The sequence below is a fragment of the Kogia breviceps genome, chromosome 2 (assembly GCF_026419965.1).
Source record: "Kogia breviceps isolate mKogBre1 chromosome 2, mKogBre1 haplotype 1, whole genome shotgun sequence".
Classification (NCBI taxonomy): Eukaryota; Metazoa; Chordata; class Mammalia; order Artiodactyla; family Physeteridae; genus Kogia; species Kogia breviceps.
The window spans coordinates 3,355,125-3,382,832 of record NC_081311.1 but is presented as its reverse complement, the minus strand read 5'-3'; the positions used below and the strand labels follow the sequence as shown (position 1 = coordinate 3,382,832).

Genomic DNA, 27,708 nt, shown 5'->3' with positions numbered 1-27,708 from the left:
TGTGTGCACTTGCAAATGAAGCTCTGAAGGGAATGAATTTGCATTAGGCAATTCATCAAGCAAATTCAAGAGATAACTAACTTCCAAAATGCCTCCCCTCCCTCGTTCATTGAAGCTTATATTTTCTTTCTGATGATTTATATTGGAGTTATCCCCAAGTTCTGCTTGAGTATATTTTAAATTACCAGTTACCACACCAAACACCCAGAAGGGGAGTTTTAAATATTCTCCCCACTAAAAGAAACCAGGGCTCTTTGAAGAAATGGCTGACTCCAGGGCTGGAGCAAGGAATGATGAGCTTAGAACACATTTTTGCAAACATTGTTTAGAAAACAATGGAGGTGTGTTGATATAATCCAGAGGCAGCTTGGCGGGGGGTGGGGGTGGGGGTGAGTCCCACCGGCCAAATCCAGGACAATTTGAGCCACAGAATAGTGATGGGAACAGATTAAAATCCATTGCATAAAATAAGAATTTGTAAGTCTGTACTGATATAAATGAATGAATAAAAAAATGGAGAGAAAGAACAGCTTTTTCTCACTGCCAATTGCCCAGTAGAAGTGCCAGAAAATCTCCGTTTTGCCACTATCATTGTAATAGTTGGTTAAGGCATGGAGACTCAGTGGATGCAAAAACTAACGGATGAAATTTTGATAAGGAGGATAATAAAGACATCGTCTCAAAGTATCTTCCCCCAAATTATTTCTTACCGCCAGGAAAACGGAAAATTTAAGATGGAGAAATCTCGCAGACACCACCCTAACCAAGCGATGGAAGCCAACGTCTATATTGACACAAAGTGACCTCATGTGTCTCCTGATACGATATACCGAGAAGGACACGGCATCACTTCTGCACGGTTCCTGCCAAAAATGCAAACTCTGAATTTAAGCAAGAGAAAACCTCAGACAAACCCAAATTGAGAGACATTCTACAAAATAACTGGTCTATACACTTCAAAACTGTCGAGGTCGAGAAGACAAAGAAAACTGAGGAAACAGCCAGGTGAAAGTCAAGACTTTGGACCATCTCTGGGAAGTGAGGTGTGACTCCAAAGTGCAGTAGGAGGACAGTGGATAGAGTTTCAGAACGGATTATGCACCCGTGGAAAAGTTACTCATTTTAGTACTTAGATTGCGATTGTGTCACAGAATCTTCTTGTTCTTAAGAAATTGATGTTAAAATATTTAGGAGTAGAGGGAGCGTGTTGCATGCCACTTACTATCAATTCATTTGGGAAAAATAATTTCATATGTTATATACATGTATATATGTACGTATATGTATATGTGTGTGTGCATATATGCCTGTGCGAAATTAAAGAAAAATCCAAAGGGGAAAAACATTAGTATCAGTAACTGGGTAAATGGGAGTTCATTGTATCTTTCCCACTCCTCTATAAATTGGAAATTATATCAAGTAAAAATCACAAAATATTATCACAAAGTGAAAGAAAACTAGTGAAGCAGATGAACACTGAGATCAGCCAAGAGTGTCAGAAAAGGTGCTGGACACAGTGAGAGCATGCACCTCGGGCACTGTCTGCGCTCACACGGGACACAAGGCGGGCTCATGCACTTGTCTGTGAATGTAAATTCCATGGCAAACTCAACGGGTTAACCCAGTGGCTCTCAACCAGGGGTGACGTTGTCCTGCTGGGGACATCTGGCAATGTCTGGTGACATCTTCGTTCTTGCACTTGGGTGAGGGCAACAGAGTATTGCTTCTGACATCCAGTGGGTAGCAGCCAGGGCTATGCTGCTCAACATCCCACAACACAGATCCCCGACCGCAAACAGTCATCTGGGCCAGAATGCTGATGGTGCTGAGGATGGGAAACCCGGAGCCACACAATTGATTTGCAACGACGACGTGGTTAGAAGATTGAATTTAAGAGAAACTTAATTTCATAAATTAAAACAGTTTCATAAAGCCTCAGAATATATTAGAAATTCACAATTCCCATCATTTTCAAGGCTGATGACAACAAAGATTCATCAAAAAGCAAGGCAACACTTCTAGTTTAAGAACAAAAGAATCTTCCCAGCTTTCATTGAAGGTCCATACAGAATGCAAGATTTATGTGCCTTTCCTGTAGTTATGGATTTAATAGACATCTATAGCCACTTTAGAAAGGAAAAGTCATTAGCTAGAAAGTAGGCTTCAACATTTTTATCTTTGAATCTTAATATCTAAGATTAAAATGTTTTAAGCTTTCTAAATATTTTCTGTTACTTTGTGCTGTTATGTGAAGTGACAAACACATCTATCCTACAGACAATTACGAGCTCTCTAAAAATAGTTCCTTTTAAGTATATTGGATTTTTAAAAACTGCTAATCCCCATTATAAAATAAAAGGCTAATCTAATTCAAACTGGCGATAGCAACATGGAGGAAATGCATCTAGATGACAATAATGGGTTTTGAAGAGTTTAGTCCAATTTTGGTCATGTACTAAAATGCCCTCATCAAGATGTGATAACACACGGCGTGCATCCGATGCCAGAAATCCATTCCTGAAATGAGTTCAGACATAATTGCAGCTTTTGACATCCTCCACGTTAGCATCCTTCTAAATCATCTTGAAAAATATGTTAGTCTTTCAGGTTCGGTTATTTGGTTGCTTAAATCTTATTATAACCATCAACAACAGTTTGTTAATATAATTTCTTTCCATGCCTCCTCTGACACTGTCATCTGGAGTCATCTGTTACATTGTCATCGGAAATCCCAAAGGGAACTGGTCTTGCTTCCCTCCTTTTCTTTATCTAACTGCTACCTTTAAGAACTACAACTCCATATCTTTAAAAACATGGATTCTCTTATCGTACTTCAGCTGACAATCGGCCTACTTACTTTTCTATTCGCAGCACTTGGTATACGGATTGGTTATTTAGACTAAACTAACTCTGGGTTTTGTTGTCTTGAAACTTTTTGATGTTAAAACCTAGAACCTTGTAATTCAATTATACTTCAATTAAAAAATAGAGTAAAAAAAACCTAGAATCCTTTGGTTTATTCTCTCCCTTTTACCTAAGGAAAAAGAAGATTATTGTTATTTTACATGAAGATTTCAGATTTACTGATCAATTTAGTGTGGTCACATCAAGGGTTTTCTCCTATAGATGGAATCACCAGCTGTTGGAATCAGAACACATACCCTGGACACTCCACATTCTCCAGTGCTGATGTCTTCCCACAAAGCATTGCATTTCCTTCCACCTCTCTGGTTATGAGATTGCAAAAAGAATGCAGAGTCTGTCTTCCTCATATTAAGACAAAAAAACCTGGGATAGGAGAGAAGAAAACAATATGTTGTACCTACCATACAATAGCAGGTTGTGTTCTACATATTTTAAATATACCACTATTTTATTCTTCTGATTTAAAGTGGTACCTACCTAGCAACCCCAATATAACCTGTATCCATCTTTAACCCTGTCTTCGAAAGATATTATTCCTATAAGCTAGTACATGATGAGTTCTCAAAAAGTATTTCTTAAATAAATGACTTATACCTATGAAGATATTTACAAAGTGATTTTAAAATATACTAAAATCACGACACTGTTACTGAAAGTTAAGATTGATTAAGAGCTTAATGACAGAATCTGGGCCAAATCTCCACAAAATGTGATGCAAATGGAGCACTGTTTAAAAAATAAACAATCAGGGCTTCCCTGGTGGCGCAGTGGTGGAGAGTCCGCCTGCCGATGCAGGGGACACGGGTCCGTGCCCCGGTCCGGGAAGATCCCACGTGCCGCGGAGCGGCTAGGCCCATGAGCCATGGCCGCTGAGCCTGTGCTCCACAACGGGAGAGGCCACAACAGTGAGAGGCCCGCGTACCAAAAAAAAAAAAAAAAAAAAAACACAACAACAAGATTCAAATCCATGCTACAGACAGTGAACAACAGATGTAACCATTAATATGGCATACAAATTTGAGATTCTCTTTTCAACAGAGAGGAAAAGGACAAAGAAAGGAAAATAATAATTTTGAAAAAGAACATGAGAAATGAGAACAGAAAACAGTCTAAACACACACACACACACAAACTGGTAGTCTAGAAGAGATCTCTTGTCCCCCGCCCCTCCCAACCTACAAAGAACAGAAAGCAATTATCAACTACGTTACTTTCTAGAAGTGAAACAACACAACCAAAAGGATATGGATTTGCTGATTGAGAAAGTTCACAGCTTTTCATGTAAAGACCATAGATGAAAGGCATATTTATATATTCTCTAGCAAGTGATGAAAAATTTCAAGGAAGAGGGAAAAAGAACATCCTGCTGACAGTGAGATAATCCAGAGTTTATCTGCACAGGAGAACAGTGAAAAATGGCCTCAGATCCATCCTTTGGAACATGAAATGCCAGACCAGGAAGTATCTACAGATGTCAGAGGGGGAGAGAGATGTGACCTAAATATATGACCTAGCCAAGTTACTTTTCATTTGTGAAACAAGACCAAGAGCAATTCATAGCCTAATAGTTTAATTATTAAACAGAAATTAATAAAAACTGATGATTAAGCCTTTAACTTAGAAACCAGAAGAAATAGGAGCCAATACCCAGTGTACTAAATAAACCAAATATCAGTGAATTAGAACACATAAAAATTTATATGGTAAATCCAAAATCTAGCTCATTATTAAGACTATATTTTTTTAATTGTAATTCATCTGAAATTTAATTAAAAATGATATGAGGTGGGTCAGTCAGGTTGGCCAGTTTCATTTGTTAAGGAATCAATGAATCAATGTATCAAAGGTTACACTACATTTTGAGACAATATGTATATAGCAGTGAGGTTGGAAAAACGTTCCCAAGTAAAACCACAAACCTAGATGCAATAAAGGAAAGGAGGGACAAATTTTACCTTGAAATATTTTTTGAAACAGCATGCCCTATAATACCACCCACAAAATAAAAATACAGATGATTAACCTCTTCTACCACCCATGTGACAGACAAATATCAATATCGCCAAGACACTAAAATTTTCCACAGATTTGTAAGTAAAAGAGTGAAGAACAAAGAGAGAAATGGACAAACATCTGGGTCAACAATGAACAGAAGAGAAAATTCAGATAAATAGTAAATGTGTGGTCAAGGTCATGTAAATTGAAGCAATGAAGCGATCCTATTCCTCACTCCCCACACTGGCACAAATCATGACTCTTGGTAACATTTGGTGCTGACAAAGACGTTGGAAAGGAATATCCTCCTACAATGCTAATGGGGGAATGAATCATTGCAAACTTTCAGAAAAGAATCTAGCATTATCTATCAAATACTAAATTCACATTTCCTTTTAACCAGGCAATTTTACTTCTGGAAATTTGCCCTATAAAATAAACATTCCAGCATGTATATTCATCCATATAACTGTGGAGCTTTGTTTGAAAAAAATAAGAAACCTGGAAACAACCTGATGCTCATCAGTAGAGACAGGCTTAAATAAACTTTCCTATAGGACAAAGCACACGGAATATTAAATGATTCTTTTAAAGAATGTGTTTTGCATTATTTATTAGCCCAGGGGATATTCATGACACATCATTAGCTTACAAACATAAAGTTACAGCATAATCTCATCTCTATAAGAAAAAAAGTCAAAATCAAGATGTATGTAATGTGTATTATGGATAGGTGGAGGGGTATATTCAGAGTTAGACAAGGATGCAAACTGTACCACCATGAAATGATATTGATTATCTGATTACCTAAGGTGGGAGTAGAGGATGGAGTAGGAGTGGGGAAAACTACTAACTCCTTCTTCTAATAATTTTAGATTTCTTACTTGTTCTAATTTAATAACAAAAATTAAAAGTATAAAGCACCAATAAAATAGAGAAAATGCAAACACATTACTTTTGGAAGTAGAATGGAGACAACAGCAAATAGGGCTTTGCAAGAATAGTAAGAGACCGTTCTATATAGAAACCTATGAAAATAGCTTTAAAAATCTAAATGAAATGAAAAAAATAAACATAGTGTAGAAATGATTAAATAGTACTTATCCCAGGAAGGCAAGGATGTTTTAATTCCAGAAAACTGGTAATTAATCATATCAGTAGATCAAAAGAGAAAATAATGTATTTATTTCAATAAATGACTTTAAAAATGCATGGATAAAACAGAAATAAAAGGATATTTCCTTGGCATACTAAAAATACACATTAACATACTTCATGATTAAATCATAAAGATACATTTTTTAAAAATCAGAAACATTGATGCCATTCTAGTCCATTCAGTAAGTTCAGAAAAAAATGAATAAATTTTGGAAGAGTAAGACAAAACTATTATTCACAGATTGCCTTAGAAGAGGACATAATGAGCTGTATCACTATTACAACTAACTAGATAAGTCAGAGACAGTGAGATAGAAATAGGTATAGAAAATTAATATTGTTTCCTCTACAGAAGTAATAAAAAGATAGAGAATATAGTAAAAAGGGGTGCATTCACAACAGAAACAAAAAACATAAAATGCCAAAGAATGATTTTAATAAAAATGTTTAAAGTCAACAGCAAAATTTATTGAGGCCCAAACAAAAAGGCTTAAATCAAAAGTCTTATCATGTTGATTTAAATAGAAAAATTAATAACATAAATATGACAATGTGTCCAGTCTTCCCAAACTAACTTATAAATTTAATTTATTCCATTTGTACTCCAAATGGGATTTTTCCCCTCATAAGATGATTCTAAAATTAATCTAGGAAATAAATAAGGAAGAACAATCAGAAAATGTTTGGGACAGAATGAAAGGGACTTGATAAAATGAACTCCAAAGCTACAATAGTTAAAACAGTGAGACACTGGCAAGAGAATAGACTGATGAAAGGGCAAAAAATAAAACTTCACCCACACATGTATAGGAATTTAGCATGATGAAGGTGTATTTCAAAGCAGAGGTTCAAGTCTTAATAAATGACTTAAGTTTAAATGACTACTTAGAAAAAAATTTGAGTCAAATCCTCCATCTCAGAAAACATTAAAATTAATTCCTGATGGAATTTTTTAAAGTAAAATACCAAAATAAACCACAAAAGAAGAGGAAAATGTAGAAAATATTTCAACTTAGGGGAGGAACAATAGTGTAAATGAACACATAAGCAAAAGAATACTATAAAACAGTGATAGTTTTAGACACACCAATTTTATATACAAGCAAAAAAAATGAATGATAAACCACTTGAAACCACTCAAAAGATATATGATAAGAGTATATCATTAATCTATAAAAGACTCTTACAAATTAATAAGAAAAATAAATAAATAAACACCCCATTAGGTAAATAGACCAAGGCCAGAATCAAACAATTCACAAGAGAAGAACACCAGAGAGGCAGTAACGTGTGGTAATAAAAAGTTCTACCTCTTGTAATCAGAGAAATGCAAATTAAAAGAGCAACAAAGCATCAGTTCTATGACATCAAATCTACAAAAATTAAAGAACACAAAATGCCCAATGTGGGTGAGAATTTGGGGAAATGGGTACTTTCATGAATGACCTATGAGTGTTATTTTATATGCAATCTTTCTGAAATGCAATTTTATAAAATGTTTTAAATTGGGCACAACCTTTGACGAGGGGAATCCACTTCTAAGAACTCTTCCTAAGGGAACATGCAAAGGTAATTGCAAATAATTTTGTGCTTTGTCGTTCATCACAATGATATTTATAATGGTAAAAATTTTAAATGACCTAAATGTCCAACTGGGGCTGGTTAAATGAATTTTGTCTCTTCTCTCTGATAGACTAGCATCTCTTCTGTCTTTTAGATTTATGTTAAGAAAATTTGCTCACATGGGAAATAGTCACAATCTATTGTCAACTGTGAATCATAGGTAACAAAACAAAACAAAGCAAAACAAAAAACAGAATTCCAAGTTGGTAGAGTGATGACCACACCTATGCACTGAAGAAAGATTATAAACATAGGGGCCATGTCTTCCCTTTGACTTGCAGAAGTTTTACAATGAACATGGTATACTTTTATACATAGAAAACAAAAAAAATCTCATTTTTGTGACAATTTTTTGTTATCAAGTTTCCAAATATTCCTAACCTAGACAGAGTCCTGGGAAACATAAACAAGTTGGCAGCTTTTCAAAGAAAAGACAGAGGAAGACTTTGAGTTCTTGGCAAAGCAGCGTTTTGTCCCCGAGCTTCCCTGCAGGGCAGCGAAGCGCCCACTTAGCCAGGACTCAGATGATGGATATATTGCTCACGGATGGTGCATGTCTGTAATAAGTGGTGTCATAACTCGGACAAGTAAGCTTGGCACATTTGCATTGAGATAAAAGTAAACATACAGGATCAAGGAAAAATGGTACTTATTCAACAGATTTGGGGTATCAGCTGCAAGACAGACTGCCAGTTGGCTACCACTAGGATAGCAGTAGGGTGAGGTGTCTGCCCTCAAGTTGCTTATAACCTACTTGGAGAAGGAAACAAAGAGGGAGAGAGAAAAAAATGCAAATAGTTTTTCCGGTATAGACTGTATTATTGCAAAGTACTGGGGTGCGTTACGGGAAGAATGCTCTAGAGAGAAAATGAAGCGCCACAATTAGCTTCCCAGATGCTACTGTCTCCTCCTGCTCCAATCTCCTGAACAGGGTCGCTGAGTTTTGCAAGACCGCACAGAATGCTATAAGTCTAAGAGTTGGCTTTTTGCGGAGCACACATTCGCCCCCTGCTTGGAGCTGTCCTCCGCTGCACCTCTGGGTCCTTGCCCTTTGCACGCCTTCCCAGCTCTCCACCCCTCACTTTCCTAGCCCAGGTGTTGTGCCCCGCCCTGGACATCCCTCCCTCTTTTCCCTTTTGGTCAGTAACTATGTGACCAGAAGACCCTCCACCCTACCAAGCCTAGAAAACCAAAATAAAACCCTAACAGCCTTAGGAGATAAAATTATAAGTAAGATACAAAAATTAGGGGACAATCACTTACAGAAATGAGGGAAGGGATATCCTGAGATGAGACTGGAATGAATGAATGAATGAGTAAAGGGCTTAATCTAATTATCCTAATTACTAATATTTAATAATTTATATAGCCTAGAGTTTCAGAATATTGAAAGAAAACTGTAACATCAGGCCCCACATGAAATAGAACATTTAAATTAAATATTCAAAGTAGACTGCAGAAGCTTAGTGAGAGGGGAAGACCATTATACCAGGAGGGTGGAGTCAGAACCTGCCTACCTGTCACAGACATCACTGCTCACAAACGCTTCTCCCCTTGACATTATGTGAGGCCACATGACTTGCTTTGCCAATGAAATAGTAGCAGAAGTGACGTGTCACTTCCAAAAGAAGCTTTGAGAGTGAGTTCCTGCTCCACCAAGTTCCCTCTTTCCCTCTCCCACAAGAGGAGGGCCGGCCACGCTCCAGATCAGAGCTGTGTGTCAGCGGGGGTCCCGGCCAGCCTTCCAGAGGCACATAACAGGAGCAAGAAAGACACCTTAGTTTTTTGAAGCATCTGAGATTTGGGGGCTCTTTGTTACCTAGCTTACTGTAACTATCATGCTGTCATAGAGCAATAAATATTTTTTTCTTTTTTTTGTGGTACCCGGGCCTCTCACTGCTGTGGCCTCTCCCATTGAGGGGCACAGGCTCCGGACGCGCAGGCTCAGCGGCCACGGCTCACTGGCCCAGCCGCTCCGCGGCACGTGGGATCTTCCCGGACCGGGGCACGAACCCGTGTCCCCTGCATCGGCAGGCGGACTCCCAACCACTGCGCCACCAGGGAAGCCCTAATACTCCTAGGCGACCTGCGTGGCTCCAAATAGGGTTTCCCGTCAACATGAAATTCCAGATATTCTTAATTTTTCCCTAAGGATGCTGTGACTTTTTTTTTAATTTTTTTGCGGTACGCGGGCCTCTCACTGTTGTGGACTCTCCCGTTACGGAGCACAGGCTCCGGACACGCAGGCTCAGCGGCCACAGCTCATGGGCCCAGCCGCTCCGCGGCACGTGGGATCCTCCTGGACCGGGGCACGAACCCGTGTCCCCTGCATCGGCAGGCGGGCTCTCAACCACTGCCCCACCAGGGAAGCCCGAGCAATAAATTTAACTCTAAGATTTCAGCCATCAAGGAGGAGAGTAGAATAGTACATGTCTATCTGATTCTCTTTCCTGAGAGAAGAAAATGCACAAGTCCATTACGAGCTGGGGCTAAATCTCAGAACTGCTTTATCTAGATTTTTAAACAGGAGACAATGAGGAACATATTAAATTAGTCACAGAAAGGGAACTTTTCTGCCCTTCGATATTCTGATTGCGAAGTAGCAACACTACCTCCCTTGCAGAATCGGGGTGAGAACTATAAATGAGGTGGGGGACTTTTCCAGGTCTCTGATTGGCCTTCGTTGACCCCTGATGACCTGTCTCTATGACCCACCTGAGACCACAGTAGCCTGTTGTGGTGGATAAGGAGGGGGATTGCACATACATCGTCAGCAATACAACAGCTGAAGTTTGCAAATGCTGTGATTATTTATATGAACAGAAGCAGATTAAAAGTTATCACTATTGGGCTTCCCTGGTGGCGCAGTGGTTGCGCGTCCGCCTGCCGATGCAGGGGACGCGGGTTCGTGCCCCGGTCCGGGAAGATCCCACGTGCCGCGGAGCGGCTGGGCCCGTGAGCCGTGGCCACTGGGCCTGCGCGTCCGGAGCCTGTGCTCCGCCAACGGGAGAGGCCACAACAGTGACAGGCCCGCATACCACACACACACAAAAAGTTATCACTACTATTACTCTTATTCAGAATTGAGGTTATCGAGAGAGAGAGAGAGACAGAGAGAGAGAGAGGGATATTGTCCCAGCTCCAGAGTGTGAACACACGACGTGACATCATTGACCAGGTACGCCCCTGCAGAGGAAAGCGCCAAGGACCACAGCTCCTATGACATGACTGAGTTGGATGTAGGAATGCCCAGAGTTTACTGTCAATCTCCCAGATTCCCTGACCCCGAACTGGAGTCTACTTATTTGCCTGGAAGAATTTGGTTTGCTCCTTTCCTGGAGTTATGCAGCGAGAAGGACGCAGACGGCAGGAAAATCAAGAGAATCTCCATCAGATCACTTTTACGTGATAGAATTTCAGGAAAAAAATCAAATTAAAACATTCATCCAATTAGTAAAATATATGGGTAGAAATGAACCGTTTTTGGATTTTTCTGACTTCCGCAATCCCTTCGGAATTCAATTCATCATCTTTGCCAACGTCAAATCTACCAACTCAGACCCCTGTGCCTAAGTTAATAATATTTCAACTGGAGAATTTGGGAGAGTTGTGAAATTCATAAAAGAGATATTTGAAACTCTTCATAATTATGCCAGGTATATCTAGATTTATCAGAACCACCTATATTTGGTGATGAGAAAATGTCATCTTTAACAGATAAGTTAATTAGTCCAGTAGCCTGAGCATTGACCAGGGAACCAGAAAGTTTAGCCTAGTTTCTCCTCCCAGAGTCTTAAGTTACTGCAACGTGACCACCGCCATCTCCCCCTCCCAGGCCTGCAGCAGCGACTCAGTGACCTGGGAATGCCTTCCAAGGAAACACCTTTTGAAGAATTACAGGTACTAGGCAGATTCTCTCTTCAAGGTAAAGCTAGCTGCTTCCGGGCTGATGGATTCTTCAAGTGGTAAAGGCAGGAGGCTCTTCTGACAGCAGGAAAGGGCAGATCTTAAGGCCTCCATCCAGAGCCTGGTACACTTCCAAGTGCTGAGCCCAGGGATTTATCCAGACAAAGGGCTCCCCTCTGCAGTGAACGTTTCATCTGCTTTATGAATGAATTACAGGGAGTAAGGAAGGGCAGATATCAAAGTGCATCTCCCTATAGAAAGCTATTAATAATAATCTTTATTAAGCTTCTATTTGATGTTGTATTTCCCTACCTTCAAAATTTTTATCAGACCCACTTTAAGAATTAAAATCCTTTCACATTGACTATTGTGGGATTTTATTTTAATTTTCTGTTTTTTCCTCTTTTCTTTATATGGAATGCTGCGGAGAATCAGATATCATGCTTGAAAATTATAAATTATTATTGAAATTTAAGGCGGCGTGCTGTTGAGCTTGTATATCATTGCTTTATTATTTGTTTAGAGGTATTGAAACGTTTGAGTTAAAATTTAAAATGTAATATATAAATTCATCTTTCTTTATTTATTCAGAATGTTTTATTGCACACCTGTTCTGAGACAGCCACTGCACTAATTTTCAGAAATACCAGAAAGAAATACATGCATTTTTTCAGTTTTTTTTTTTACCTCACAGTCCCAAACTCTTCATAATTTCTTACATTTGAAAAGTTCTATGCAACTCCAAAAACGGTTTCCTCTTCTCTCTTTTCCTGTTTTCCTTGTGCATCCCCAAGATCCCAGTTGGCACCAGAGACTTCTGTGGTTAATATGCCTAATTAATATCTGTTAGCCAACCTCCTTAGACCATCGTCTATAAAGTACATTTATAGGACTAATCTGTTTTTACTTTCATTTAGGTGCACTAATGCAAATTAAAGACATTAACTAATCAGGCATGAGAATAATTTATAAAGAAAAAGAAAGGGGCATGTCTTTTCCAACATAAAGTATATGGAATTGCTACAGAAATGGCCCAAGTGAGCCCTACTGGTTTATTCAATAAGGGTCCTCTCAAATTCCATCTGTGAACATTTGGTCAGTCCTTTTATGGAAAAAAGACATTTCTCCAGGTTCATATTAATTTTTGTGCACATCTGCACATTCACCTAATCCCTACCCACATACCACTTCAATTAAAATTAACGGAAGTCAAATCCTTGAGTGGTTTTAATTGCAATATGTAGATTATAAATGGCGCCCATCTTTAACCACACAAAAATGATTTCTTTCCTTGGCCTCTCTCTCAGGAATAATATTGAAGCAGAGGGTTAGTTATTGTGGAAGAATTTTCATGTATTGTGTTTCGGCTCCAAATGATACTGAGACCTAGCAGTGGGCAAAAGGCCAATCAAAATTAATGCAAAAGTACAATTAAGGAGTATTTTAAAGAAATGCCTTTTCATTCTATTCAAGGGCAGACGGTGATGTGCGTTGCCAGAAAGAGGGTAATGTTGGGTATGCTTTAATGAGGCAAGCATAATTATATGTCAGCTCTATAAATGATGCAGTAAATGGTTTTTTCTCTTAAGTGGGTTAAATATTGTCCTTACAGCTGGTTTACAAGAGTCACAAAATACTCCTCTCACAGATTCCTCAAAGATACACTTTAAAATGGAGTGTATCCAAATGATCTGTCCTTTAAACTAGCAGAGTAAGATTTAATGTTCTCTCATTTCATTTATGGGCATACCCCGCGGCTGCATTTCGGCTTGCTAAACACTTTCAGCCTGGTGCTGATCTATTGAACCTTATTTATATACTCAAATTAAAACAATAGGCAAGAGCACTATTAAGAGCTCTGCTTTGGTTTGTCTGTTTTGTTCAGAGCAAAACTTTCTATGCCTGCACCTTCTTAAAAGCAACAAGTAATTGACTCTCGGTCAATTATAAGCCGAATCGCTACTACACACTATCGGCATCTTTATCTTACAGAAGTAATTACCGTGTCTCAAATAATAAGCTAAGATAAATAGAATTGGCCACTGAAACAGAAAATGTTAAGAAAGAAAAAGTCAAAGATGACACCCAGAAATGTCGATGAGGTTAATCACACTTAGAAAAGACGACTGTAACCTTAAGAATGCATCAGAGCTGGAGTTAGAGCATGGGTTTTTATTTTACTCCTTTATAGCCTGCTTCACAACTACTTGGACAAATACAAAACAAGAATTACAGTGCACCATAAGTTATTTTAATATCCTGTAGTGGTGCGTACTTCCAATGAAATCCCAAGACTATTATTACAGTTCTCTGTTTGTGTGAAAATGTCAAGTTGTTTCGAGTGACTACATACACTAAATTATATATAACTGTTACTTTATAGCTAATAGGCACTAAAATTACTTTAAAACAGAAATGTAAAGTTATATTTTCATCCTTTTTGACAGACAATAAAGCTTATTTATGAGATACAATTTTTCAAGCATTAAAACATCTCATGTTTACAAAAACATTAAAAAGTATTATTACTTGATATTTAAGAGAATGAAAAAAGCAAAACCATTAGGAAAATATTTGTCCTACCCGGCGAATTCTCTCTTCTGTCTGCCTGTCATAACTTCGTTTATGAACGTTACAAGTTTAAATACTTTTAAAATTAAAAAGATTTGCAGGTTCAAATAGAGGCCAGTGATTTAAGGTCTGTCTTGTTCCATCATGCGTTGGCACAAAATCCTTTCATACGTATTTTATGTGAAATGTTGACATGTGATAGATTGTACCTGTGTGTTTCATCTGGATCCCGACAAGACATGTCCCTTGATTGTCCTATGGCTGCATCACTGGTTGGAGTTTGGTTTTGCTCGTAAACAAAGTCTCTCATTTCTTCTTCTCCAGTGGGACTAGGTTGCATGATAAGTCCTTAGGTCTCTGCTTCCTCCAATCCATCCATCCGTCCACAGCGCTGGTGGGAAATGCTGGGAAGACCGAGGATGAGCAGGTAAAACACAGCACCCGCTCTTCCCCTGTGAGACTGTTCATTCCACTGAGGAAGAAACAGAGAGAGGCAAAAGCTCTCCCGAAGTCACACAGCTCCTCGTGGCATGCTTTGCCCTTTGCACAATGCTAAATGATGATGCAAGCTGGCCAAGAGTAGCAGTCGACCCCCAGAGACAGGTCCCGCCTGTAGGATTGACACTGAAAAGTCACTCCACCCAGAGGCTGACGCTGACCGCTCTGGCTTCTGGGGTCATGGCTACCTTTCTTTAGCAAGTCAGCCTGGTTATGACAAAGAACAGACGGGGACACGTGCTTTCGAGCCGGGCAGCGAGAGCACTGCACCAGTGCTCTCTCAGCAGATCACGGGCTGCCCTGAGCCTCTAAGCACCTCCTGGGAAACGCTGGAAGCACCATGCTCTGTATGGGGGACGGCTTTGTTCCGGGCAGCACATGAGGAGTCGGGGCCTCTGGATCTAAGGGCGCCCGACTGTAAGTCCAAAGCCAAATGCAAGGGAAAAAATACAATAACAAAGGATTCCAAGAAAAGGAATCCTTCCAGAGGGACCTGCAGGAAAATCACTTCACAGGGGCCTTGGCGGACACGGGGCTTGGGGCTGCCCGCCATCCATGCCCTTCCCAGCAGCACCCAGATTTCCTTTAGAAGCATTGCTTCCTCCCTCCCGGAAATCTGAAAATAGGGGCTCTGGGGTTTTCTCCTGAGAACAGAGGTGTCTCCATCATGTCGGAGGCCCCTGCTGGGAGAACGCCCTGGGCTTCTTGTTCTCTAGGTTTTGGAGGAGACTGGCTCATCCTCCAGCCTTCCCACCAGTTCCCTGGGGCCCCCAGATCCTGCCAGGAAATTCCCTTTTCACTTTCAGGGACCAGAGCTGTTTTTCTCACTTTCAACCAAAGAAGCCGTACCCTCTGTGGCTGCCCTGGCATCTTTCTCCACCGTAAGCTTCCTGGCAAGATGGCAGCCTGGCATCCTTTGTGTCTGAACTTAACACAGGGAATAGAGACCTCCTGCTTCTCCTGGCTCTGCGGCCTAAAACCTGACCCGTGTCCTCTGCAGAGCCCATGTCTTCAAGGCACCCACGAATCAGGGAGCGCCAAGCCGCCAAACCTCCCTCCCAGCGGCAGCTGGGAGCGCCACCAGGCCTACGGCCGCACTGAGTCTCTTTCAGATCCGCAGGTTCAAGGCTCCTTCCCACTGCCCCTGCCGCATTGCCCTTTGCTAGCAGGATACGGGGTTTCCTTGCCTGGCAGATCAATATTCTCCTCTAACTGCCAGCGGCCCCTGCGCCCGGGATCCTCCCGGGACTTCGCCATCAGGAAGCTGTTCTCACAGCTTCGCTTTCTGACCCGCCTCCTTCCGCGGGCCCGCGCCTTCCTTCTCCTTCTCATGGAAGGAGAGCGAAGGCCCTGAGGATGAGAGCCCGGACCGCCGTCCCACCTGCAGAGGAGGCGCCAGCGCGGGGAGGAGGCCCAGCCAGGCCCCGCCCAGCTCCACAGCCCAGGGTGGGAGGGGTCTGCGCTCTAACACCCCATTGGTCTCTGCGGGAGGCCCAGCGGGAAGCCGGCGAGCAGCTGAACCAGGACAAAATGTTGAGCTGCGTTTGAAAAGGCGAACCTCTGATCCCACCCCACAGACTCTGTTCCTCCTCCCAAGGCTTCACTATTAACCCTGCTCGCGGGCAGGGGAAAGGGAACCCTTCTCTTCTGTGAAAAAGGAAGAGAAAGATCACAGCGTGGCAGAGTTTTGAAATAAAAACTGTTAGGAAGACATGAATATCGTCATACCGATTTAGAAGTTCACCGGAACATGGATGTGCGGGCACGTGTGTTTACGTGTCCACAGGTACGGCTGTGGGTCCCGGGAGGCCGCGGGTGCTGCGAATGGTCACGAACCCAAGATATTCACAAACGTTGCTAAGTAATCCTTTGATTTGCTATTGAGTTAATATTGGGTGAACCTGAGGAGGCAGGGAGATTGACCTGTTGGGTTTACTTGGGAATTTGTTCAACCTATAATGGCTGATGTAACAACTTCATGCCCTTAACATTTAATGAAAGAAAACCAGGCTTTTGTCGGGAGTGATGTAACGTATCTTATTATTCATTGACTAGATCAAATGAGGGGCTAATGAATAGTGGCTTTAGCCAAGGTGAAAGGTGGTACGATGCAACCAGGTGTCTTCAGAATTTAGGTAAATAAAGGTGTTAATCCAAGTCCCGAGGTACAGATGATATTCAGATAGAGGGCTATTAAGTATATCCACTTCATACAAGAAACAGGTAGACTTGAAATCCCTGGCTTACTCACATCTCAACGTCTTCAGAGGTAAAAGGCTGCATCTCTCCTAATCCTGGATGCCTGGAGAGTTGTTTGCCCAGGGAGTTTCCCCATCACCCAGAAGGGATTCCTTCTTTTGAGAACAGCATTCCTCATTCTTGCAGGATCTATGCCATGGGGAGCCAGCAGAGCTAACCCTTTCCTCGCCAGTACAGGCATATGGACCCTGACAGGCCCAGGACATCAGAGCACCATGGCCCCCACCCTTATAACTGCTCCTATGACTAGTCGTGGTACCCAAGCCGCGCCGGTCAGCGCTGTCTCTAAGATGTTAGCTCTCCTCTCTCCAAAACTACTAGTCCTTGACCGTGGTGTGAATGGCCATATTTTCTGTTAAATTGGGTGGTGGGGAGGAATGAAGCCAAACAGAAGAACACAGAACCCAGAGATGAAAAAGACAGACAAGGTAGATCTCCAAGGACATAGGCTCAACTCGGATCCAGCCAAATTACTTGACCAATCCTGTTGAGTTCCTACTTTCCTGTAGGGAGTTGCAAGACGGGATTCGGTCACTTGCAACCGAAAGGATCTTGGCCAAAGGCTGTCCTTTGTGAGCGGTCTGTCTCTCACTTCAGCTTCTTTTGCAATTCCACAAACTTCAGTGACCCCAATCGTTAGTGCACCTGCTTTTTTTAATCCCCAGCTCGATTTACAGCAATAACCACCAAGAAACACAAGTCTACTTCTTTCTTAAGCAAAGTAGGGGAGAGCTTAACTGTAAATAACAAAGGGTGTTGGATGTCATGACAGTTTATCAAATTTATGTTCTCGAAAAATTGAAAAGCAAACTACATCTTAGCAGGACAAGCACTAACTGTGAGTTGAGGCTGGTTTAAGCCGAGAACTTGTGCAAAAGTGAGTTTCAAGAGGGTGTGTTAGGAGGCCAGCATTTGCTCTCTGGTGATGGGGACACAATCGAACCAGAGGGTCCAAACTTGGGGGAACTGGCAGGATATTGAGGGCAGAACTCACCCCAGGTCTTGGAGCACATTATGTTCCCAGAACTATGCCCCCAGCAGCACGGTGAGCAGCCGCAGTCAAGCAGAGAGTGTGGCCTGAGGGAGACATTGTCAGAGGTCATCCCCACCTGAAGACCGAAGACCCTGTGTTATGGTTTGTCCCTCTGCAGCTGCTGTAGGAAAGATATAGGGGAGGGAAAGTGAGAAGAATCAGAGTTTGGGCGTCAGATGAAGGGCACAGATCCGTGAGGTTTATCCTAAACCTTCCCCCAAACACAGAGGTTCCCCCAGAGCTGCTGGCTCCTCGGCGCTCACCAGTCAAAGGTAGACAGAGAAGTGGATGCCTGCCAACCCGGTGTTTGATTCAACAGCTAATTCAAAGCCAGGAAACAGCTGGCCAAGGCTGCAGAAGCAAATAACACCTTATTGATCGAAGTGCTGGGCAAGAGACTGGAACCAGGCAAGAGCTTTACAAGGAAACTCGTGTCAGTGACTAAATCACTTGTGCCGAACGGGACTCCTGACTGAGGCCGTCAGAGGTCCACGCGAGGTTCGTTTCTACCTGGTGGAACTGATTTTCCCTTCTGAGAAAATTAAAGTGGGGAACCACAGAGAAGCAGACCAGAAGGATTGAGGGAAGTTTATGAGTGTGTGACATGTGTTATGAACACGGCTGAGCATCAGGAACTTGGACCTGCGAGTCAGGGTCTGAGGAAGGAGAACACGAGGCTGAGGGGGCGGGAAACACACGAGTTATTTTCGGTAGACATCTTCTGACTACGCACTTATTTTAGAAGAACTTTATATCCTTCATGGGTGTGAAGAAATTGTGAGAGCAGCATTTAACATTTTTAAATTTTTTTTTATTGAAGTCTAGTTGATTTACAATGTTGTGTTAATTTCTGCCGTACAGCAAAGTGACTCGGTTATACATATACATACATTCTTTTTAATATTCTTTTCCATGATGGTTTATCCCAAAATACTGAAAATAGTTCCCTGTGCTATACAGTAGGACCTTGTTGTTTATTTTTAACTTTTCTGAATAAATCGTTCCTATTTCTATGAAAAAAAATCCCTTAACACACACACACATGCATGCATGCATATACAAGCACATACACACACACACAAGCATGCATACACGAGCACACACGTGCACACATACACAGGCACATACACACCTTCTGTTTGCACCTGGGCTGCTTCTTCGTTTGCTTCCAGCTTTCTTTTCTTCCGGTTAAATAACCCCAGTGGCTTCCGCCTCCTCTGGGCCCCGCTCTCCAACCGCGTCCTCAGTGTCATCGCGGCCCCGCCACCTGCGGCTCCGAGTCTGTCCCTCCTGCCTTCCCTGACGCCCTGGTCTACACGGGGCACCACGTCAGGGCCTGCTGGGTGCTCTGCAGCTGCATGGGGACAAGTGTTCCTGCTTCCTTACCCCCGGGTTTATTGACAGTTGGTAGCTTGCGCTCAGATTCCAGCCACACCGTGGCCCCTCGAAAGCGTGGACAGCCACTGTGGTGACCAGGGGTTGGCATCCCTGACCTCACTCTCCACGCTACAGACCCTAGATGGGGCAGAATCCTGCCCCTGAAATGAGAAAAGGTCCACATTTCCTGCTCTAGGTCTTTCTCTCTGTCCCTGACCTCCCTGAAAATGGTGCATCAGAACTGGTCTCTCCTCCACGCACCACCCTGAGTCCAAGTGTGCACACCTCAGATGTTATTGAACACGCGTGTGCCTGGGAGGCAATGACATGCAGCCCACGGTCACTCCCACGGCTGCGACTCACCCCCCCAGAAGAAACCTCCCAGGGGGCCCCAGAGACCCCTCCGACTTTTCTCCCTAGACGGGTGACATCTTCATGTACAGCCTTCATCTGCACTTGATTTTTTTGTGTTAGGTGATAGGTTCTGAGATTTAGTAAAAGCCTCAAAATTGATGGGAAGGACTTCCGTTGGCTGATAAGAGAGATTTTAAAGGAGTTTTAAAGGAGTCCTTTTCATCCAAGTTACTTCTGCAAACATCCTTGAGAAACAAACCAATGCCTTTGAACGGAGCCAGCCACAATTCCTTCCAAAATTCCTGAAAACCAATATGCACACAATTAAGTGGTAAAGCCCTGCCCAGGAGGGTTTAGGTGTGGGGTCCTCAAGCAGACACAGCGACCTCTTAGGTGACTGTGACCATGGCCCCTTTTGGCGTGGAACTCTGTGCACGGCTCCCTCTGTGTGGCCCAGACACCAATCATAGAGGCCCGGGCTGTCAACCTCGATGCCACCCAGCCGTAGCTTGGTACCTTTTCTCCACTGGGTGGGCCCAGGCTTCTCCACTGCACTTCATCTGGTCCTGATATGTCATGTCAGCCCCAGATGCAAGCTAAATAAAGACAGATTCCTGATGATATAAAAAATGGTGTCAGCACTCACACAGAGCTTAAATTCAGGCTTTTCAGGAAATGTTAAAGATGAATGAGTTAAGGTATTCCCAGCAATCTTGGGCACTTCATCAATCATACGGAAAGCTTTTAAGATGAACTTACAAATATCTTAAGATGAGAGAATAAAAACCGTACTAGTTCGAGACATTGTTTTTGAAACTTTAAAAGCTTATCACATTAGCCAAAAATACAGCCCTTCACTTGACAGCCTTCAACGGGTAGAATTGAGGGCATGGGCTCCTGCTTCTTACTTTTCTGTACTTTGAGAATTTTCTGTGAGAAGCCTGAATTTTCTTTGTAAGCAGAAAAAAATTAAAATAAACTGCAAATCTGTCATAAATTATAAAATACTAAGGAAGCTAAGACTCACACAAGTTGGAAGAAAACTTCTAGCAAGACTTAGGTGATGATACACACCCAGGATGTGATTTCCAGGTTAACAGTTATTTTATTTGCTTACAAATGGGTAAAGTCTAGGGAAAGAACGTTTCTCTCTCAATATTGCACTTGCCATGGAGATGCGATAGCGATGTCTCTAGAAAGCATGTTTCTCATGTCGTTTTAGTGTGTAATTGCTCCATATGGAAAATGTTGACTGCAATCGCTGAGGGTAGTGTTTCAAATGCGTTCAACTGACACCTCGTCCTTGTGAAAACTAGGTATTTGCCTCTGTCCTCTGAGGAAGCTCATGAGGAGGAAAACCCGAGGAGTAATGAAGAAGGGTGACATCCCAAAACGAACCCGGCTTCATCCCGTCCATTAAATAGACTGGATACTAGATCTCTCGTTTGATACAGAGATTAAAAAGAATATGTAACTCGAAATGCACGCTGTCCTGTACACAACTGTGCCGTGCAATGACATGCTTTCGTCGGAAAAGTCGGTAGAGTATTTCAGCCATCGAAAGCATGTCTTTTCTCAGCCCTGGAGGTCTGTGGCTGGTAGAACGCTGTAGAGGCAAGATTGCCGCCCTCCCGGCTGACGGGCCTCAGAGGGCTTTGATTGGTCGGCACAGGTGAAATATTGTTTCAGATCCAATGACATTCTGGTGACATCGCCGGCAGCACTCTTCTGATGCAGTGCTCTTAGCGATTCCCACACAATTCATGCGGCAAGTCAGCAGACCCCATGAAGACGTCTAGTCTGGAGAGTTCACCATGACAACCTCGATATGCTCCAATGGGGTTCACTGTTATTCCCACGGAATAGTAATGTCTGAAATGAAATGAACAAAACGTTATAATTATGGCAACTTCCCAGTCTGAGGTGCTACAACTGCTGACGAGACTCCTGAACAGTCTCCCTCGGACACGGGCCTCCAGGGGCAGCGGACAAGGCAGGGTCCCTCCAGAACCCCATCAGCTGGGCCCCTGGACACCCTCCCGGCTCCTGCCCCAGCCTGGCGCGCCACGTTCGCGAGGACGCCGGGACCGGAGCCCCAGAGGGGCTGGGGGCACAGGTGGAGGCCAGGGACACCGGGAAGTAGAAATGAGAGAGAAGGAGGAAGCTGGGTGGTCTGGCCACACACGTTGAGGAGGAAGAGTCTAGAAGCTCCTGGATTCTTGAGAAAGCCGAGTGCTTACAGAAGGACTAGTTGGTTTTTTTCCCTTTCTTTTTCATTTGTTTCTCCTTTAAATCTTTCATTGAAAAATAATATTCTAGGGAACCCGGGGGTCAAATACGTCACATGCCCTTTTCTGTAGATTGGTAAGAATTTGCCTCGAAGAGGCAGAATTGAAATTCATTCATTTTAAACCTGTCTCCCCTTTACGGAGGACAGTCGAGCACCCACGCCTAAGCTCATCAGTACTGCGTAACTCTTAATGGTGTGGTGACACACGCGATAATGGACACTTAACACTCGGCCCGAATCCCGTTACTATATACGGTGATGCAAGTTATTTGGGGCCTGAGCCTGACTGAGCAGGACAGGCTCACTGGTCAAGCACTGACATCAGAAGCACCTGTGTGAGGCCATTTCCTTGCGTGCAATTCACACTTGTCATCACGACGGCCGGCCACACTGGACACCCAGGCAAGGACTTCTCTTAAGGTCACCTCATTAGTCAAAAGTCCATTGCAGCTTCCAGAGGAAGGGAGCGTGTCGGATGCAGCAAACTCCTGGGAGAACCATGGGGAGAGTAGCTATTTATTTGCAGATTAAAAACTTTTTCCGTTCAGACGCAAACTAGAGGCAGGGGAGAATCATTTAAAATAGCTCAGTCACACAAAGTCATCCGAAAGGGAAAAGTGGGCCAAACCACAGGGCACGGAAGCTGAACCCCAGTGAATGTGTACAATTTCCCGAGTTAGGGATTTCTAGCACAAAAGGGTAGGCGCGTTCCATCTCCGGAAGTTTAAAGTCATGTGGCACGATTTGTCAAAATTGAAAGGAAATCACGGGCCATGCTCCCTGAGACAACCTCTTCCCGATGATGAACATGGTGCCCACATGAGGCTTAAAGGAAGGGGAGGCTCCCCTCCCTGGAAAATGCCAGAAGCAGAGGGGAACCCATTCCACATCAACCAAGGAACAAGTCATGGGAGACCAATTTGATTGCACTTCCCTGATAGAATTTCAAGAACCGCCAACGCTGAGTGCAATACACATCTTCTAGTAAAAGTTTAACAAAGCATTTGACAATACGATCTATTAGATTGCAGAACAGACTTCCAAAAGAAGTTGTGGGAGTGATCTCTCTGGGGACCTTTCAAATAAAACAAGACAAGCCATTCGATGCACGTTGCAGAGAACAATTTTTTTTTTTCCACTAGGTTCCTTGATTTAACTGGGCCACTTAATATTTTGGGGGTGAAAATATGATAAGCGCCATTGAAACCAGTCCTCTTTCCAGAGGAAAACGTCACCAGAAACATGGGTTTGTTGATACACCTTTCGGTTTTTATCCCTTGCTTACACATAAGAAAAGTGGGCTCTTCTCAGATGACCCCACTTCCCTGAGATAATGAGAACCCGAGCCCACCAGCCATGCCCACAGAAGGCAGAGGAAGGAATTCACCAACGCCGGCCGAGGCCACAGAGGCTTCTCCACCAGCAACCGAGGGATCCAGCAGTGGGACCCCACACACCGTGCTTACCACCTGCTGCTCCACAGCCAACCCAGCAGGAATGTTAGCATCCCGGGATGCTCTCTCCCCAAAACTAAAACACAGTTGTTACTGTAGCTTGACAATTCACACAACAGGCGCACAACGTGGCCTGAAACCCCTTAAACCCCCCTATGTCCGCTGTGATAAAATATATAACAGGACATCATTTTCTATCATTCTTTCCTTTAACCAGCCGTACAAATATTTATGAGCAAGAAAACTCCAAACCCGTGTTTGTCTAAGATACAAATACTAATTGCTTCCCCAGTCGTACTCTACTACTTTTGAGGAGGAAAAATAATGATTTTTTTTTTTAAACCTTGCTACAAAATATATGCAGAATTTGTTTTCCAATGAACGCCTAATAAGGCTACCTCTTAAGTCAAGATATGTAAAAAATTGCCCTTTTCACAGCTGATAAAATACAAATTAATCCTTAGAGGATTTAACATGTGCCTATATACTACTTTCAAATCTGAACGTACCATGGCAATTAATATGGCTTCCGTTAGACTGTGAGGAAATCAGTAACTTTACCTTTGAAACTAGAAATAAATGCAAAGTTGACCCTGTTTTAAACGCCTCTTACCTGTGTGTGTGCAGGAGCCCGTGTGGGCTTTGCAAACGTGCAACTGCAAGTGTGACTGGATGCCCTTCAGAAGATGACGATCGCCACAGCCCCTCCGTAGTTGTAGCATCGCTTCCAGAATCAATTTGAGTTCCACAAGCTTTAAATTGCAGTGTCTTCAGGGTACGAAATAATGTTGTTTGTATCCAACTGCAAATTCAGTTTATTATGAGAAATGCAAACATTTTAAAAATTAAAGAAACATTTTTCTTTGTGTTCACAGTTCATTGTGTTAGTTTAACCCCGGCACTTAACCTCCACAGTTCAGTTTATAAACTTTCCTTTCATTTGTTTTTGCATGTATGCAGACTTAACCCTTGGTTACCCAGCTCTTTTTTCGAGTACCAGTAAATGAAGGCTTTTGAGAGCAAATGTGCATTTCTCCCATCTCCCGGAAGTGTGTAGTTGGTAGGCTACAGAACTATGTAATTACGTTTGCAGAAATTTGATTATTCCTTACTTTTAACCCACCATCCTTAGAAAGCCACTCAGGTCTATTTTTAACCTTCATTTATTCAGCATAGGTATTTCAGTTTTCTAAATTGGATTCAAGGCATCTGAGGCCATAACAACTTATAACCTAAGCCAGACTGAAGTTGAAATCCGTGTCGTAATTCCATCCAATCACATTTCTCTTTGTTGATACCAAGCATTTCCCAAAATGAGCTTCACATTTATTTTTTCACCTTGGACTCAAAATTTTAGTCTACAACTAAAAGGGTCATTTCATTTTCTTCTTCAAAAATAAACCCTTCTAATTATCACAGTGCTTATTCTTTAAGTGCCTGGTAATCAGGCAGGCTTGACTCACATTTTTTAAGGCTAGGATGTCTGTTGATACTCTGCTTTTGCGTATTCATCAGCGAAAGTCTATAGAATTTCCTGTAATGGTCTTGGTTTATTTACAGTTTCGCCGTCATATTTGTTTAGGCTAAAAGGACGCCTCTGCGGAGTTAAGGAGAGCAGCCCTCTTTGCTCAGAGAATTATGTCACCTCTTCTGTCCCATTTCAGCCCGTGGAGCTCTTTTGACAGACAGCATGAACAAATCTGCATAAGGAAAAGTAAGTGACAGCTGGGGTCAGACTCTCTCTGTTTAATGACACTGCCAGTTACACATTTTGAATTGTTTAAATATGAGTCTACCGCTTCCACAATCATCATTTCACTGGTTCCACTTTTCATACCCAACAGCCAGGAAACTGACACGTAATTACACACTTGCTGATGGTATCGCCGGTGCCGATAATTAAAACTGCCACCCGAGGATTGCGATTGCTAGTCTACAGCTGGGATGTTGTCAGGAGACAACAACTGCAGCAGCTTTTAACGCCGGCTCCTTACAGGTGGACCTCTGGTCCCGGCGCTGGAGGAACCGGCCGGCCTCCACACATCATTTGCAACGTCTCACACAAATGAAGAAAATCTATTAACAATCCAGTGAGCGGAATACAAACGCGATGACCCAAGGGTTAAACTGTCTGCTTGGACTCAGGAGTTGGATCTGTTAGGTATTGTTCTTTTTTTCCCCTCTGGTGGCTGTATTTACCGAAAAGATCACCAAACGGTCTCCAGCCTCTGAGTACAGCCTCAAGTGTTCACCTGTGAAGTTGGACAGGATGCAAAGACGGTATAGCTTGGCTGACTGCTTGAATCCGTGGCTGGATCCCAATTTAAAAAATAAGGGTGGGGCTTCCCTGGTGGCGCGGTGGTTGAGAGTCCGCCTGCCGATGCAGGCGGCGCGGGTTCGTGCCCCGGTCCGGGAGGATCCCACGTGCCGCGGAGCGGCTGGGCCCGTGAGCCGTGGCCGCTGCGCCTGCGCGTCCGGAGCCTGTGCTCCGCGACGGGAGAGGCCACAACAGTGAGAGGCCCGCGTACTGAAAAAATAAAATAAAATAAGGGTGACTCTGGGAAAAAAAAAAAAAAAACAACTTTAAACCCTTACAAGTTCTTAACTAAAACTAGGTTTAGTTTCTTGGGAAGAAATGAGATTGAGACAGAAGGAGACTGAGGGTGGGGGGACCTTCAAACCCCTTGGGGGGCTGAGTATAATCCCCGACTTCTGCTCAAAGGACGCGGTCCTGCTGGTGGCATAACGTCTGGTGACTTCTGACATCCAAGTTTCTCCTCCATCCGTGCAAGGACAGACAGAGGAGGCAGAAGTGTGAAGAGTTGCTAAAATAATCTCAATAGGGCGGCAGGGAGTGCAGACAAGACAGGAGCCATCACGAGTAGAGGCACGAGCTGTGGATTTATGAATGTTAAACATTAAAATATTAGAAAGAAGTAACTGGAAAAGTTCAAGCTGCCACAGACAAGTGATAATCCAAATTTTAATAGGCCCCGACAGCATGAGAGAGAGAGGCAGCTTTGCCTGGAGTGAACTGTATTTATACAATTCAAAAATGAGCAATTTATTCATTGTATTAGGCCAAAACCGTATCATCACATGGGTCTGTGCGTCTTTCACGGACGGCCTGCCTTTCAAAACAACCTCCCAGCACATCTGCCCCGGGAAGATGAAGACAAGACCACTACCTGCTCCCCGAGCTGAGCTCGGGAGGAAGAGTCACACAGCAGAATTACAGCTACTTGGGCAGAAGGAGAGGCTCTCCTCACACCCTCTGCTAGGCTCACCTGCCATCCTGGTTTTCTGGACTGAGGCGTCTCAAGGACTTAGGACATTCATGCTAAAACCAGAAAGTCCCAGGCCACCCAGAACGAGTGGGTCAGCTGCCTACACCACTCCATTACGTCAAAGAGAAAGTCCCATGGATTTTTTTTTTTTTTTTTAACCTTTTCAAACCCTACTGCAGAATCACCGAATTACATATTCGGGGCTAATTGAGCTAGAGCTGGACACCTTTATCCCAGAAGTAACAGGCATGCGCCGGGCAGGTCTGAGCACCAGGCATATTCTAAAAGCTCCCATTTCAATCTATTGAAATTTAAAATATCTTAACACTAATACCAGCAGGATAACTTATGCAATAGAAAACAAAATTGCATGAACTTTTGAGAGGAAACACGGGTTTGCAGAGGGTGTTTGCTCTTCGGGCTGGACGGACAGCCACGGTTCAGCTCACACCTGCAGCGTATTTCTGTCTGCCTTTGAGCACTGCGATGCAGTGTACTTTCCTGTCCCCCCTTCAGGCCGCAGAGAAGGACGTGCCCAGGGACGCCTCACAACTTCTCTCCTAAGATCCAACCTTCCTGCCCGTGTCTTCCCCTCCGGAGTCCGAAGTCCGCCAGGGATTCTGCTGGAAGGCAGCAAGAGCGCCCAGGGCAGGCGCGCCTCAGCCTTTCCCTGCTCTGTGGCCACCAGGAGTCCTGGGGGTTCTTATCTATAAACAGTGACAACATCGGCCTCCGCAGCCGGCCGTGCAGATTAACGTGGTCTAACAAATGTGAAGTACGTGATCATATGCTTCCCAGCTATCAGGGGATCTGCTGACGGTTTCGTGGTTGAATCGGAAAAGTGATGAGACTATTTCATACACACCACGTCACAAATTTACAATTTACATTGATTATGATTGACTCAGAAATCTCCTTAGGTTCTTACTAATTGGTGTTTTCTTAAAGTGCATGCCCTAGAAGAATCTCACCGGTCGG

General features: G+C 43.1%; 1 long non-coding RNA gene across 1 annotated transcript; it reads right to left on the bottom strand.

The window, feature by feature from the left end:
• Positions 1–22,335: 22,335 nt before the first annotated feature.
• LOC136793674 (uncharacterized) lies at positions 22,336–25,842 on the bottom strand. Its single transcript, XR_010839285.1, has 4 exons — positions 25,643–25,842; positions 24,907–25,143; positions 24,057–24,245; positions 22,336–22,477 (listed from the first exon to the last, which is right to left on the bottom strand). It is a non-coding gene; the product is annotated as an uncharacterized lncRNA (long non-coding RNA).
• Positions 25,843–27,708: the final 1,866 nt, after the last annotated feature.